Here is a 14644-nt window from a genome sequence, read left to right on the forward strand (position 1 = left end):
AACTCTACGTTCGCGTCCCCATTATTCCCTTTCAACTACCTCTCACTATCGCCAATCTATTTACCATTGTGTTGCCATAAGTTTCTTGTGTGTTCTGTCATATCACCTCACATCTTCTGTCTTATTATTCATGGTACATTACCCATTATCCACAATTCTGCTTAATAAATGATATTTTGATTTAAGTCCTGGTTAGACGGTGTCCTTTTGAACTGAATATCTACGATCCCTGTATCCAGAATTTACACTTCAGGTTATCAGACTGGTTTACTGTTAGTCCATTCGTTAGTATTTTATCAGCGTTATAGCAGTTAATTTCTGCAGTCCTTCTTAGCTGAGGAAGGTGGTGCCCCGACATTTTATCAACGAATGCAACATCAAATTAAGGTAGTACACACTACACTTGTAATACATTTTGTATACATGAATACACCTTCCAAACAAGCAAAGAACAATCTCATTGAAGAGATAACTTACTTATTCGGCCTCAAGCAATAATACTGTTTTGTGTATGGACCTCTCTAAATAAACTTAGTTGTGCGAGTGCCTTTACTGTCTAGTGTCGTGTCACTAAGTAACAGTTTGAGTTTTCTGACTCTTCCGTCAGCTCCTTGGAAGACTTCGATTACCTTCGCCAACTTCCACTGATTTCTTGGTGCGCCATCATCTTGCAACAGGACAATGTCATTCACCTTTGCATTTCTCCTGTTCTTGTTCCATTTACTCCTTTGCTGCAGATTCAGCAAATACTCCTTTCTCCACCTGGTCCAAAATTCATTGGTCAAGAACTGAACCCTCTTCCATCTTTTCTGAAGATAGAGATCTTCCCTCAAAAACTCTCCAGGTGGTGGTGCAATGATTGACGATTTCATTGTCAATATGTGATTTGGAGTTAGAGGTTCTGGTCCCAATGGATCATTGAGATGTTCCGTAGTCAATGGTCGACTATTCACTACAGCCATCACTTCATAAAGAAAGGTTCTTAATGAAGAGCTGTCTAATCTTCTAGCAGACTGGTCTAGGATGGATGAGAGGACACTTCTCACGGTCCGAATCTGCCTCTCCCAGACGTCGCCCATGTGACTGGAAGCAGGTGGGTTCATGACAAAGTTACATCCTAGCTCTTTCACCCGTTCTTGCTCTAATCCTTTCATTAATTCCTGGAATTCATTGCGTGCCCTGACAAAATTTGTGCCTTGATCACTTCGTAGTTGACTTACATTGCCCCCTATGGCAATAAAGCAGCGCAACGCATTGGGGAAGGCATCAGTGGAAAGGTCATCCAATACCTCAATGTGGATGGCACGTGAGCACATGCAGGTGAATAGGAGCCCATATCTCTTTAGTTCTTTCCTTCCATCTTTAACATAAAATGGTCTGAAGCAAGCCATACCACTATAGGTAAATGGAGGGGTAGCTTCCATCCTCTCTGGTGGAAGGTTGGCCATTTTTTGTTCTTGATTACACCTTCTGAGTTTCCAGCATTTAATGCACTTAAAGATGAACGACGACACTTCACTACTACACCCCAGGATCCAAATTCCACTTGAACGTAGTTCATTGATGGTCATTCCACGACCCTGATGTTTCACCTTCTCGTGGTAATACTTTATCAGCAATCGTGACACATTATGACCTTTGGGAAGGATAGCTGGGTGTTTGACATGGGGGTGGAGTGTTGCTTGTGTCAGTCTTCCTCCCACCCTCAGGATATCTTGGCTATCCATAAAAGGGTTCAACTTGTGCAGCTCGGTTGACTTGACCATTGGTATCTCTTTCCTTTGTGTAAGAGACTTAATTTCATCACTGAATGCTTCTTCTTGAACTACACGGATTATGAACTGTTCAGCATCCTTTCTTTCTTCAAGTGTCGTAGCTTCACTAGATCTTGTTTTAAGACCCTTTGCTTCCTTTGCAAGATGTTTTAGTCTTGCTATGGCCCTTATGGCTCTCTTCCAATCTGAAAACTTCTGAAGCCGGTCTGATAGAGACCTCTCCTGCTTTGCCTTTGTTGTGTGAACCTGTGCTCTCTTACAGATGCAGCAGCCTCGAAATTCCCCTCCAAGCCAGAGGCCATCCAGCTCCCAGCCGGCTCCCAGCCGGCTCCCAGCCGGCTGCCAGCCAGTTACCAGTCCCCCCCTCCTCTTGGGGGTGTGCCCAGAATCCACTATAAACACGCCTCTTCATTCAATTGCAGGGTGTCACCAGGAGATGGCGTGTCCCTCACAGGAACACATCTCAGGGGCAAAGATTTTTACTCCACTACATTCATCTGCTTTAGTAGGCTTATTTGTAGTTACGCAGTCACAGTTACTCAACTATTTTACGTTGATTATTTAGATCAACTTAGAAAAATATTTCTTGCACAAAGTCTTAAAAAAGTCTTAAATGTGTGTTTCCATCAGCCTGTTTTAATGCATATTTTCGATTTGCAAACAGAAAATTCCTAAGTTTTTCTCTTACAATATACTGTATGAATTGTTGTGATCAAAAAAACTAAACTCATGTAAAAAAGTTGTATATAATCACTTCCTATATGATAATAATCATACTTCACATTACAGAAACAGTCGAAAAGATTCAGTTCCCATCTTAAAACAAAACAAGTTTTGAGTTGAGAATATGAAGTATCAGCTCAAAGTTACAAAATCATGTGGCGGATATTTGGCGCAGTTGGTAGAGCGTCCACCCCATGTATGAAACTCTCTGCAGCGGCTACGGGTTCGATTCCCTCTTTCAGCCCTTTGCTGCATGTTATCTTCTTCGAAAAAAAGTTACAAAATCATTCCTGAGTCATAAAAGTGATGTAGCTTTACAAAACAGCCTGTGACTCCAAGAATAAACAGGCTCCATCTGTTTACATAGAGTTTGCTTTTGATAATTATCAACAAAAATGATGACCTAATTTTACTTTACATGCGCTGGAACAGAGACAGAGCTGCAGGAGCAGAACGCGTCATCTGGAGATTCCAGGGCTCGCCTATGTTTTCCGCAACAGGCGCGCGGCTCTCGGCACAAATAGACCAGGAAGCGGCCAGTAGACAGTCATATTAGTATTGGTTGAATATGCGCTAATTTTTGCGATCGCAAGATTTCCTGGTCGGACTGATAATATACATTTTGATGCATGAGGGAGGTGGGAAAGTTGGCTTATCCATAAATGTAATTAAGTGTAATGGAAACATTTAGTGAAGTCTATAAAGTAGCCAGCGACACAATATTAATATCTGAAATTGATTTTTAATTACTGGAGGTACTGGAGGTACGCGCTCCCCTCAGCCCTCCACCTATTTTACTGGCCATAGCTAGTCTGTGGGACAGTGGGGGCTGGGAGCCTGTTTGGCTGGCGACCATCCATTGAGTTAGAACAAAGGATACACTGTAATGCAAATAATGACTTTTCAGCCAACAACGCGGCCGGCTCGACACTACACATGCCTGACAGAGTGACAGACAGGAGAACATCATGACGCCCGTGGTGATGATGCACGATGTGTCAGTGAAACTACAGGTTTACTCAGCTCTGAAATGTGCCGGGAGTTAATCGCTTCAAATACACAAATGCAGTGAAGTTCACAAACCACCAACAGTTTATAGAATAGGATGGACTGTCTATCAGTGGCCATTAGAGCAGCTCTCTAATAATTAAAATAGATGTCACACTGTGCGGAAGAGCTTAATAAGTTAACAAGAGATTTGGCCACGACAGCTGAAATGTAAACTTCTGTGATGCAAAACTGTGTTTGCTTCTGATGTCTAAGTGTGAAGCGTTTTAAATCACGTGCATCTTCTTTGTACTCAGAAGCACATCAAGAATGCATTTTTTACTCCGGAAATTATGAAGAATCAACAAAATATCACAGCCTAGAGAAGGATCACAAACTTTTCAATGTCTAATGTCAATTTAGTCGCCTTTATATTTATTTATTTACGTGCATAACGTGCTGTCTGCCACCAGCTTTCTGTGGAAATACTTGAAAATATGAAGCAATGAAACAATTGGATTTATACTTTATCCAAAATCGGGGTGAAATATTGCATGCCACGGATTAGACAGATACAGAAATCATCATCTGAGAAATAGTCATGATACTGATTTCACTGTTTATTGGCCGTTTTCATGTGTGTGTGTTAACTGATTGGTCAATAAAAACATTCGGCCCATTGGCCCTTTATGCCACACAACATTGTTTTTTTTTCATTGGTCTGATTGGCCCATTAGGATTATTCATGATTGAATGTAGGTGTCGTGCAGGGGATGAGGCTCGCTGGCTGCGGAGGGAGAGTTGATGTTGTAGTAAGAACCTGTCTGCCTGGTCTAACATGATGAAGTCATGTTGAACATTTCCGTTTCCCAAAAAAACATTTATTTGAGGTGCAGCGGCACAATATTAATATCAAACACGCGTGCACAACGCCTGACGTAAAAAAACGCATTCTTGGTGCACTTCTGAGTGCTATGTTTTCCCGCGACTATAACTTTTTTCAATAGTTACTGTTTATATTCATTGCGTGAACAGTCTGAAAAAAGAGACAGAGACACAGAGAGGAGGACACAGACAGTCACACAGACAGAGTGATGAAAAAGATCAGTGATAATTAACTACAGTATATTAAGCCTATGATGTTGAACATCGCAGTGCGCAGTGCGAGCCGTCTGCTGCGCTCCGCAGCCGCCTGTGAAGGCGAACGAAATCTGGAACCTTTCAGCTCAATGACATGACTTTGAAAGCACCAAGTGACTTGTTTTAACGAATTTCGTTAGATTAAAATATGTAGAACTGTAAAATATCACTTCCGTGAGGTTGTTCAGTCAGACATTAACAGATCACAGGCTGAAATTGGCATTTCATCCTCCCGTCCCTCCCTCTTCAGCGCACTGTAAATGATTTCTGTCCAGTAATATACAGTACACACACATACAGAAACTGTGTATTGCTGGTTGCCGCATCAAATAGCGACCCGCAAATCTAAAATGCGCTACAAACAGGAAACCCACCAACTGAAAAGCAGAGTGGCTCCGCGAATCAGGCAGAGTATTAAACATTTAACTGTTTAGCAGTTCAAAATGTTAGAAAAACGCGACGCACAACTTCTGTTATTCATGATTAATTTTCTGGGCACAAATTACTCGGCACGCGGAGATGCGCTGGGAGCCTCTCCAAAGGTGGAGAGAGATGTGGAGGAAAAGGCAGGATGGGCAGATGAGCAGATCCAAGAAGTTTGTGAACGAGCACTACAATAATGTGGATGATTAAGCATAATTATATTTAAAAAACTGCACAGGGTGCTCTACTAGACAAGCAGTTTTTCTTACAGCAGTGGAGGCTATGTGCAGCAAAGCTGACACGGTAACCAATTATAATGACTGCTCCTCCTGGTGGATTGATCGAGCGAGTGCAGGTAGTTTCCGCAAATGGAGCTTAGGGGCGTTATGAGTTGGCCCCGCGCCGATGACGTCATCGCGGGGGATCTCATTACAGTCACGAACCCGCCTACTGCAGAGCAGGGACCGGTCACGGACCCGCCAGGGCCCCAGCATGAGATTAGGGGAATTTCGAGGCCGCTACATCTGTAATTTCTGGGTCATCCTCATTGAGTTCTCCCACCTTAATCTCTCCTTCCTTAGGAAGATCCTGTTGCCACAAGAAACTAGGTCCCATGAACCAGTTAGACTGTACAAGCTCCTTTGTGGTGAGTCCACGAGAGGCATGGTCAGCCGGGTTTTCTTCTGAGGCAACATTTTGCCACTGACTTGGTTCTGTGCTTGATTTGATCTGCTGGATCCGGTTGGCTACAAATACATGAAATCGTTTTTCATCATTATTAATGTAACCAAGGACAACCTTGGAATCGGTCCAAAAATATTCCTGTAGATCTTCTATCTCCATTTCTCTCTAGCATCGGAAAAGTGGTGAAGTTCATACTGTTGAACTTCCTTGGCTGTCAATGGTATGTAATGCCGTGGTATCTCCACCGAAGACAGATTGTGGAGGTCTTGGAGCCATGCTTCCCAACGCGACCTGAGGTCGTCAGGAAATGGCTCATCCCATCCTACCTTGTCTTGGCACATCCTTTGTAGAATCTGTTTACCTTTCAAAATGAGAGGCGCCACAAATCCTAGAGGATCAAAAATTGAGGCTACTGTTGACAGTACTCCTCTTCTGGTAAAGGGATGTTCTTTTACACTCACTCTGAACTGGAACTTATCTGAGCTAATGCACCATTGGACCCCAAGAGCCCGTTCCATCTTGTGTTCTCCCAAGGCCATGTCAAGGTCTGCTGCACCTTCAGCACGTTCTTGCTTTGGTATTGTGTCAAGAACCTTCTTGTTGTTGGTGATGAATTTGTGTAGGTGGAGCTTACCAGTGTTGCAGAGGTCTCTTGCCTCTCTGACAAGCTGGATAGTTTCTGCTTCACTGTCCAAACTCGTCAGTCCATCATCAACATAAAAGTTGCGCTGTATAAACCTCACTGTAGCTTCATTAAACTTGCCTTCTCCTTCTGCAGCCAGGTGCTTGAGCCCAAAGTTCGCGCATCCAGGTGACGATGCAGCACCGAACAAGTGAACCTTCATGCGGAACACTGATGGTGGAGCTTCCATATTGCCTCTTTCCCACCATTACCTCCAGTAATCTTGGTCCCTTGGCGCAACATGAAATTGATGGAACATCCGCTCCATGTCACACATGATGGCTACTCGTCCTTTGTGGAAGTGACACAAGACACCTACAAGTGTATTTGTAAGGTCCAGCCCGGTGAGTAGATGCTCATTCAGTGATGTACCCGAAACTTAGCCGAACAATCAAATACCACGCAAATCTTTCCTGGTTTTTGGGCATGGTAAACCCAATGGTGAGGGATATACCATGTGGTCTGATTGGTTAACTCTGACACTGGGACCCTTTCAGCATCATCTTTTGTTATTATGTCCAACATAAAGGCCACATAATCCTTGTGATATTGGTCATTTTTCTTGAGCCGTTTTTCCAGACACCTGAGACGATGCTCTGCACATACTCTGTTGTTTGGCAGACTTGGCCTCTCTTCCCTGAAAGGCAATGGCATTTCGTAATGTCCATTTGGCTTCTGCTTGACGCCTTTTTTCAGCTTTGCCAAGAACTTAATATCTTCCTGTGATATTAGAACTTCTTCACTGAACTTCTCAGAAAAATCTGGCTCAAAGACCTCCAGAATATCTGCCGGAGTGATTTCCTTAACTTGGGTTCTATAAACAAAATGGACCTCAAACTTGAGCTTAGAAGAGGGTCTGGTAGCTGGCAGCACTTTCTTTATGATGACACGGTGGCTGACACCGATTTCATCCTTCTGGTCATAATCAACATCAATGCTGCTGTAGCCGATAATGCTCCAGCCCAACACAGACCTTTGTGCATATGGCTGGTTTTCATTGCCTGTGATGACATCTCTGGGAAGTAAGGCTTGGGGACAATTCTAGCCGATTAACAATCCTACTACACAGTTAAGTTCAGGAGACATTTCTTCTGCCAAATGTTGTAAGTGAGGTCAAGATTTTGCAGTTGTGCTTGTGGGTATGTGGGATCTGTTTGCTGGTATGTAATCTCTGGTGTAGGTTATTGGGAGTTTGATTTTAATGTCAGAGCTGATGCCTCTTACCTGTAGTCCTTGCACCCTTTGGCTATTCACCACCTTTGTTTTTGATGTTATTGTGGACACTTTAAGCTTTACTGGCTCTTTCTTGGCACACAATGTTTCAGCTACATCTTTCAGGATGAAGGTTGTGTCGCTCTGACTATCAAGTAAGGCATACACTAGAACTTCCTTATCTGGTTCAGTTGTTGTGGAGACATAGACTGGAACAATGGATGAGGTATGAGTGCTGCTCTCCTCTTGAACAACTCGGTTAGAGGTTGCTTGCTGTATTTCAGTTGATTCAGACTGTTTGTTTTTGTTTTCATTTGACTTTTCTGGTTTGTTTCTTACAGCTTGTTCTTGATCCTTTTCCCCACGATCTTGATGTAGGCATGTGGGGTGACGTTTTCCACATAAGTCACACACACTCCTGGATGTACAAACTTTGGAGTTATGGCCAATCTTAAGGCAGCCAAAACATAACTTCTCCAGTTGTACAAACTTAACCCTTTCTTCATCTGGCCTTTCCATAATCTTGCGACACCTAAGGAGAGTGTGGCCTTTCTTTTTGCAAAAAAAGCATGTGAAGCTTGTCTTCTCTCTTGTATTAGTGGTGAAAGTCTTTGCACTAAAGTTTTGATTTCTTTGGTACTTAGACTGTTCTCTTTCTGTTGGCTTTGAACCTTCTTGGTCAGTCGGCTTCACTGCATATAATGATGTAATGGGGTTACATGCAATTCGAGCCTCCATGTTGAGAAATCTCACAGTGTCTGAAGTCAGGGAACATTTTGTGTTCATCTTGATAAATCGTGGCTTCTCTATTCCAGCGTGAGCTTAACCAATCTGGTAGCTTGACAGTAATCTTTTGGTTTTCAACACAGTCGTTGAGAGTTTGTAGACCTTGAACATATGGCATAGCTGATTCCACACTGCTCAGAAAATCAACAAACACACCAAGATTTTCACTGTCTTTGGGACCAATTTTGTGCCATGTGTGTATCTTGTCATGATATGACTTGGCAACTATAAATGGATTACCAAATCTGTCTTCAAGTATGTTCCAGGCAGCGCGATAAGCTGTTTCTGTTCCTACAAGGAAATGGCCTTCAATAGCTCTCTTGGCTGAGCCACCAACATACTTGCGTAGAAAGAAGAGCTTTTCTTGAGTTGGCAGGTTCTTGCAATCAACCAGACTACAGAAGGAAAGCTTCCAATCATTGTACTTGAGAGGATCTCCCTCGAAGACCTCAGGTTCTGGGATTGGAACTCGGTTAGCTGTGATCGCTTCAGCAAGAGTTCTCACAAAGTCATTGGAAGCTTCATGCGAGGTTGAAAAGGCTTGAGTGGCAGAAACTTGAGAGGGTGGGGCTTGTTGCATGAGCTGCAGCTGGGGTGATGACTTGACTAACAGGGACTTGAGTAGATGTGGCTGGCTGTGAAACCAAATGTGATGTGTACATGGAGGGATATGGAAGGGGGTTTTGGGGGGCTTCGACCTCATGTGGGTGATGTACTTGACATGGCTTGGCTTGTTGAGCAGGAACAGCTTGGGAAACTGGTGCTTGATGGGAGGGAAAAAATGGGTCAATTAAAGGGTTAAGTGTAAGTGGTGAGTGGAGAGATTCTGAATAAACTTGCAGCCTTGCTTGTGCTGCTACGTGCCCTTTAAGTTCGTCTAACCGTTCTACTTCTCTTCGTTTCCCTTCCAGCTTCACCTTTCTATCAGCACTTTCTTCTGCTATGAACTGAGCTCTTCTTCTAGCACTGTCTGCTTCAATTTCCCTTTCTTCAGCTTCTCTTTCAGCCTTTAAGATTTGTTCTTCCTCTTCAAGTCTTTGAATTTCTTCCTTTTGTTGATGTTGTGCATTCATTATCTTTATTACCTCTTGTGTAGCTACAACTTCAGCTTCTGCTTGTTTTGCATTTAGGGACAGGATGGAAGAGTGTCTGGATGCCTTGGATGAAGCCTTGGACGTAGCGGTTTGAGCTGAGGAGACACTAGACACCGTGCTGTCAAACACTGACTTAGCATCAGATGTCGTCTGAATCATCACCACTGCGAAAGCATTGAACCTTTATATTTGCAATCCTAGTGAATGCTTGACATGTATCATTCATTCTCCGAATGTCAGGCTCAGGACTTGAAATGGCTCTTATTTTGAGGTAAGTTTTGTCAATGTCAACTTGGATGGTATTAATTGCACTTGCAATGTCATCAATCAGATCATCAGCATCATTATTCTTAATGGATCGTTTTAAGCCATTGATATGATACTTCCATCTTCTGTACATCTTTACAAAACTCACATTTAGATTCTTTAACTTTAACATCTAACAAAGCTTTTCCTTTCTCAGTGAGCTTTCGTGTGCGTCCAGTTTTCCTGATTTCTGGAGGCAGTTGTGTGTCATCATCACCAACCTGAGATTGTGTGTCTTCAACTCGCTCATCAGCGTCAGCTTGCTGTGGTAGCCTGCTCTGCGTCACTATCTTCTTGAGGGTCTCCATGAGTGACCTCTTCAGTTGGCAGAAAAGTATTTTCTTTTGTTTGTGACATATTAAATGTGCAGTGTTGGATATGTTGGAATCTAAATAAAATGTATGCAAATGAAATGTGTTGAAAATGAAATGAAATGTAAATATGAATCCCTATGATTGCCTTAGGTTAAGTGTGCATAGTGCACATCAAACGTTACAGCATCATAAAACACACTTCAATAAATGAGCAATAAAATAGCAATTAACCCAGTGTAAATACTCTTGGCACAATCTAAATATGGAACCCTCACTTATATGAACATTACCTTTATATTAAATTAGAACATCTTAGACTTAACTGGGAAAATGTTTCCTTTCTTGATTCTTATTATATAATCAATTGCAGGCAAAAATGTCCACTGTAGCTTTAAGGGAAAAACACAAATGAAATGTCTGTGTGCTAGAAACTTAATGGCAGCTGATAAGTACTTGCGCTACTTTCAAGACACTCTCCTTGATGTGCTTGCTTGTGTAGCCTTGACCGCTAGCCCTTGGAGTCACACGAACAGTCCATGACGAAGCACCTCCCTTTACCACGTTTGGCCTGCAGCTATCTTCGTCCAATCGGAGTCTTCACCGATGCAGAAGTGTTCTATTATGCCACCCATTGATTGGACACGAGACTCCAGTTCCTTTCACTGATGTTTATTAGCACAACACTGTAGAACTAAATGTTCAAGGAGACAAAATAAAACACGACATCAGTTATTGCAATTACTAAAGAAATAACATGGCTTAGCACCGTAGCTAATACCGATAAGAATGCATGGAGCAACACTAACCACTTTAGCCTGCTCCTCAATCAATAGCAGAGTCATTCCCCAGTCTTCTTCACAGTCAAAATACATTATTCTTCAGAAACCTCATAACTTCATTCACAGTTCACAAAGTGTGGAGTGACAGACAAAAAGGGTGGAGATGAACTAGCAGATATCATCACTACAGGTGGCCCTCGGTCTCTGTGCGAAGCTTACGGAGCTACCAGACGCTACTTCCTGTTTTTTTACTTATTTCAAAATAAAAGCACGTATTTCAAAATAAATTAAAAAACGACTGCATTTACAATAGTCATGAAGTTTGACTTTACATTCCATGTATTTATGGGTATCTGTCCAAATTTCCTGAAAATTACTTATGAATGGTCCAAACATTGTTCGTGCTGATCCAAGTTTCACTGATGGGAGGAATATGGATCACAGAAAAAGGAAAATGTAGTTGCCCAAGAACATTCGTTTGTCTTATTGCTATTATGCCTTACAATTACATTTTAGGATAATGGATGATGTCCAGTTTTAGATTATCATAATTTGTTTGTGATATATCAGATAATTTGGTATATCTAAACCTAAATATGTAAGGACAGAGTTTTGCAACTCAATGGGCTCTATTTTCGATTCCGCTGCCGGCGCGGCGCAGGCGTGGTGCAAAGCCGGGTCCGCTTCGCCGATGGGGTCGATGATATTTTCGTGTACTGCGTCACTGGCGCAACTCCTCCCCCTTCTCATATTAGTCCCATCCAGTGGCGCAACTCAGAAGGAGGGAGGGGAGAAGGCATGGAGTGGGTTTGACACAGCCGAGTCCAATCTTTACCAATCACACCAGCTCCTCGCCTCACCTTTAAAAACGCTGCTGGCGAGGCGCATGGCAAGTTTTGAAGATGACTGAGCCCGCGCAGGAAACTGTCTGACTCCCAAACCTCCCAGGAGGACACTGACGTTCTGATCCGGAGGTCCAGGCTCGCAGTGGCCGTATCTACGGCCTCACGAAATTTATTTCAATACTGTCTATCTGTTTAGTGTGAAAAATTATTGATCGTCAGATGAACTGGTGTAACTGCAAATACTCACTTAATGACAAAGCTGGGTGGCGAGGCGCTCCCTCCTCTCCCGTGCGCTCTGCTGCTCTCCCAGTTGACACGGCACATGCAGTTCGGCCTCTCTCCGTCTTAAGTCCATTAATGTGTCCTCCATGAGTTCATAGTGACACGTCGTACAGCCATGTTGTGTGAAACGCAACACGCCACAAAGAATGCGCCGACACTCTGAGGGCTGCATGTTCATGAACCACCTGTCTTGTCCAGACATCTAAAACGCATTTTGAGAACCCCAAATGTGCGTTGGATGACTGACAGAGCGCTGCTGAAAACACAACCATGCTGCTGTCTTTGAAGGTGTGATAAATGCCGTCATCAACCATGTTTTCAATGGATAGTCGTTATCACCTAGCAGCCACCCATCCAGAGGGGTGTCCCCCTGAAAGACTGTAGGGATACTAGAATTCGCCAGGATGAACGAGTCATGTGCCAACCCGGAGAAATAGGTATACACATTTGTCGCCAAGCAATTTGAGTCACAGATCACCAGACATCCCTGTTTCACCTGTGTACATTTGGTCAGGTTGAGTGACCATTACGCATACCAAACACGTTTGCGATGTGGTCAGATGAGGTACTGACTGTATGGGCTGACTCAGATAGTTGCATTGAATCGTGGCTGTTGATCACAGTGAAATGCCAGACACTGTGGAAACCTGCCTGTGAGGTATTGGTGATGTGAGTGCACGACTCCGCTGGTTTATGAAAATCCACTTGCCCAGCAGTGCGCCGCTGGTGCACAGAGTTGACCAGGTCTGGGGTGGCAAGCTTTCAGCGCACTTTTACAGCGTCGGTGTGGACCGAAATGGACCGAAAATCCAAATCCGCCGGCTGATTATGCTGACACCTCCCCCTTCTGCGCCGCAGTGCCCATCCTGGTGCACCTCTGTGCGACTCGGTTTACCAAAATACCAAGTGCGCTGTGTGCCTGTCTGCGCAGCACGAAGATACCTATGCGCGGAGGGTGCACCCTGTGCTGCGCCGGCAGCGGAATCGCCCCATATGTGTAACAGCTGGTAATGTGAAATGTTTTTCTAAGGCATTCAGAGGAACGAGAAGAGATTTTTCCCAAATTATTCTATAACCATAAAATTGACTGAACTGGGTACAGGCAGTAATATTTGAGGCAAAGACTTAGAAAAATAGGAAAATAGAGTGAAACATAGAGAGAAACATACATCTGCATAGAGAGAAATTTTATCTTGTGTAGCTTATACACTAATGGGTAAAATGTGGCAATTTGGTGGTGAATTAGGTTGCCCACATATGGTTCCAGTCCTCTAATTAGAACTTTATATAAGAGCTTCAGTTCTTTTATAATGAGTGATATCAGCCTGTAACTGTCGGATAAAAGTGATGTATTTTCGTTGTAAAGAAAGCACACAGTGTCTGGAGAATAATTCTGAGAATCTAGGAGGAGTGGTCAATTCTAGAAATAGTTCTGGAGGCAGACCATTTAGGCCTGGTGAACTAATAAGTGGGGAGTCCTCATTTAGTTGTTTCCCACAGTGTTTATTTAGGGAAAACTAAGAATATTTTAGGATTGTTGTTCTGATTGTTCCCAGAACTTACCATTCTGAAGGGATGTTGTATGGTTGCGCCACCTGTGCATATGTTTATGGGAGCTCTGAAGAATTCTAAAATTATTTATCACTGTGTGTGGTCTGATATTATAATTGGAAATATATCCATAGACTCAGTTCAATGGTTCAGGTAAGAAGAAACAAATATGTACTCTCCATTGTGCCTTATGTCTAGTGGAGAAAAAAGAAGAAATATTTGTGTTATAACGGTATTGGTCACACAGGGTAATTCCTGAGTTGGACGTATATAAGTTGATTAATCAAAATTTATATCACACACCTGATTGAAGGCACCCACAACTATAAGCTTGTCATGTCTATGAGAGTATTAGAAACAATGCCAACAAAGATTGGGTCATAAATATTTGGGACATATAATGCCGCAAAAAACATGTCTTTGTATTGTTCATTGTAATGTAGATGAACAGTATGTCAGTCTTCCAGCATGGCCTTACCAGATATGTCAATACTCACACTCACACACTTCCTGACGAATATAATATTGACTCCCTGATATATTCACAGGGAAGAAGAAACACACTTTTAAAACCTATTCTGAAATCTATGGATGTCATTCATTTTCAAATGTGTTTCTTGGATCAGAGCAATGAAGACCTCTTTACATTGGAGGAATTCTTACCAGATGTGTGTTATCATACAGTCCAATACAGGGGTGGGCAATCTAAGGCCGGCCACATCAGGCCCATTGGTCTTTTTAATCCAGCCTGCCAAGGATACAGGGTACACAATTCCCCAAATCAAACCATATCATGATTATGACTACATTAATTTGACCTTGTCCTGTAATGCCTGGCATTGCACCAGGTGGCCCATTAGGTGCAGTGATAGATTGACTTGATTTTGTGGAGCCCGTGCTGCTCTCTGTTGTTACTCTGCTACTGCTCTGAACCCTGCAACAATGGCCAACAAGGGCCAAGGAAAAGAAAAGTTGATAGTGAGTGCTGAGTGTTTAATAAGGAATGGACAACTAAATACCTTTTCACTAAAGTCCGGTCAAAGGCTGTATGTCTTATTTGC

At 42.9% G+C, this 14644-nt stretch overlaps 1 protein-coding gene across 3 annotated transcripts in view; it reads right to left on the reverse strand.

Annotated features, from left to right (window-relative positions):
• gabbr1b (gamma-aminobutyric acid (GABA) B receptor, 1b) overlaps positions 1–14644 on the reverse strand; it is a 248522-nt gene that overhangs the window by 60877 nt on the left and 173001 nt on the right. The window lies entirely within an intron of this gene.

Source organism: Chaetodon trifascialis, chromosome 17, assembly GCF_039877785.1.
Source record: "Chaetodon trifascialis isolate fChaTrf1 chromosome 17, fChaTrf1.hap1, whole genome shotgun sequence".
Classification (NCBI taxonomy): Eukaryota; Metazoa; Chordata; class Actinopteri; order Chaetodontiformes; family Chaetodontidae; genus Chaetodon; species Chaetodon trifascialis.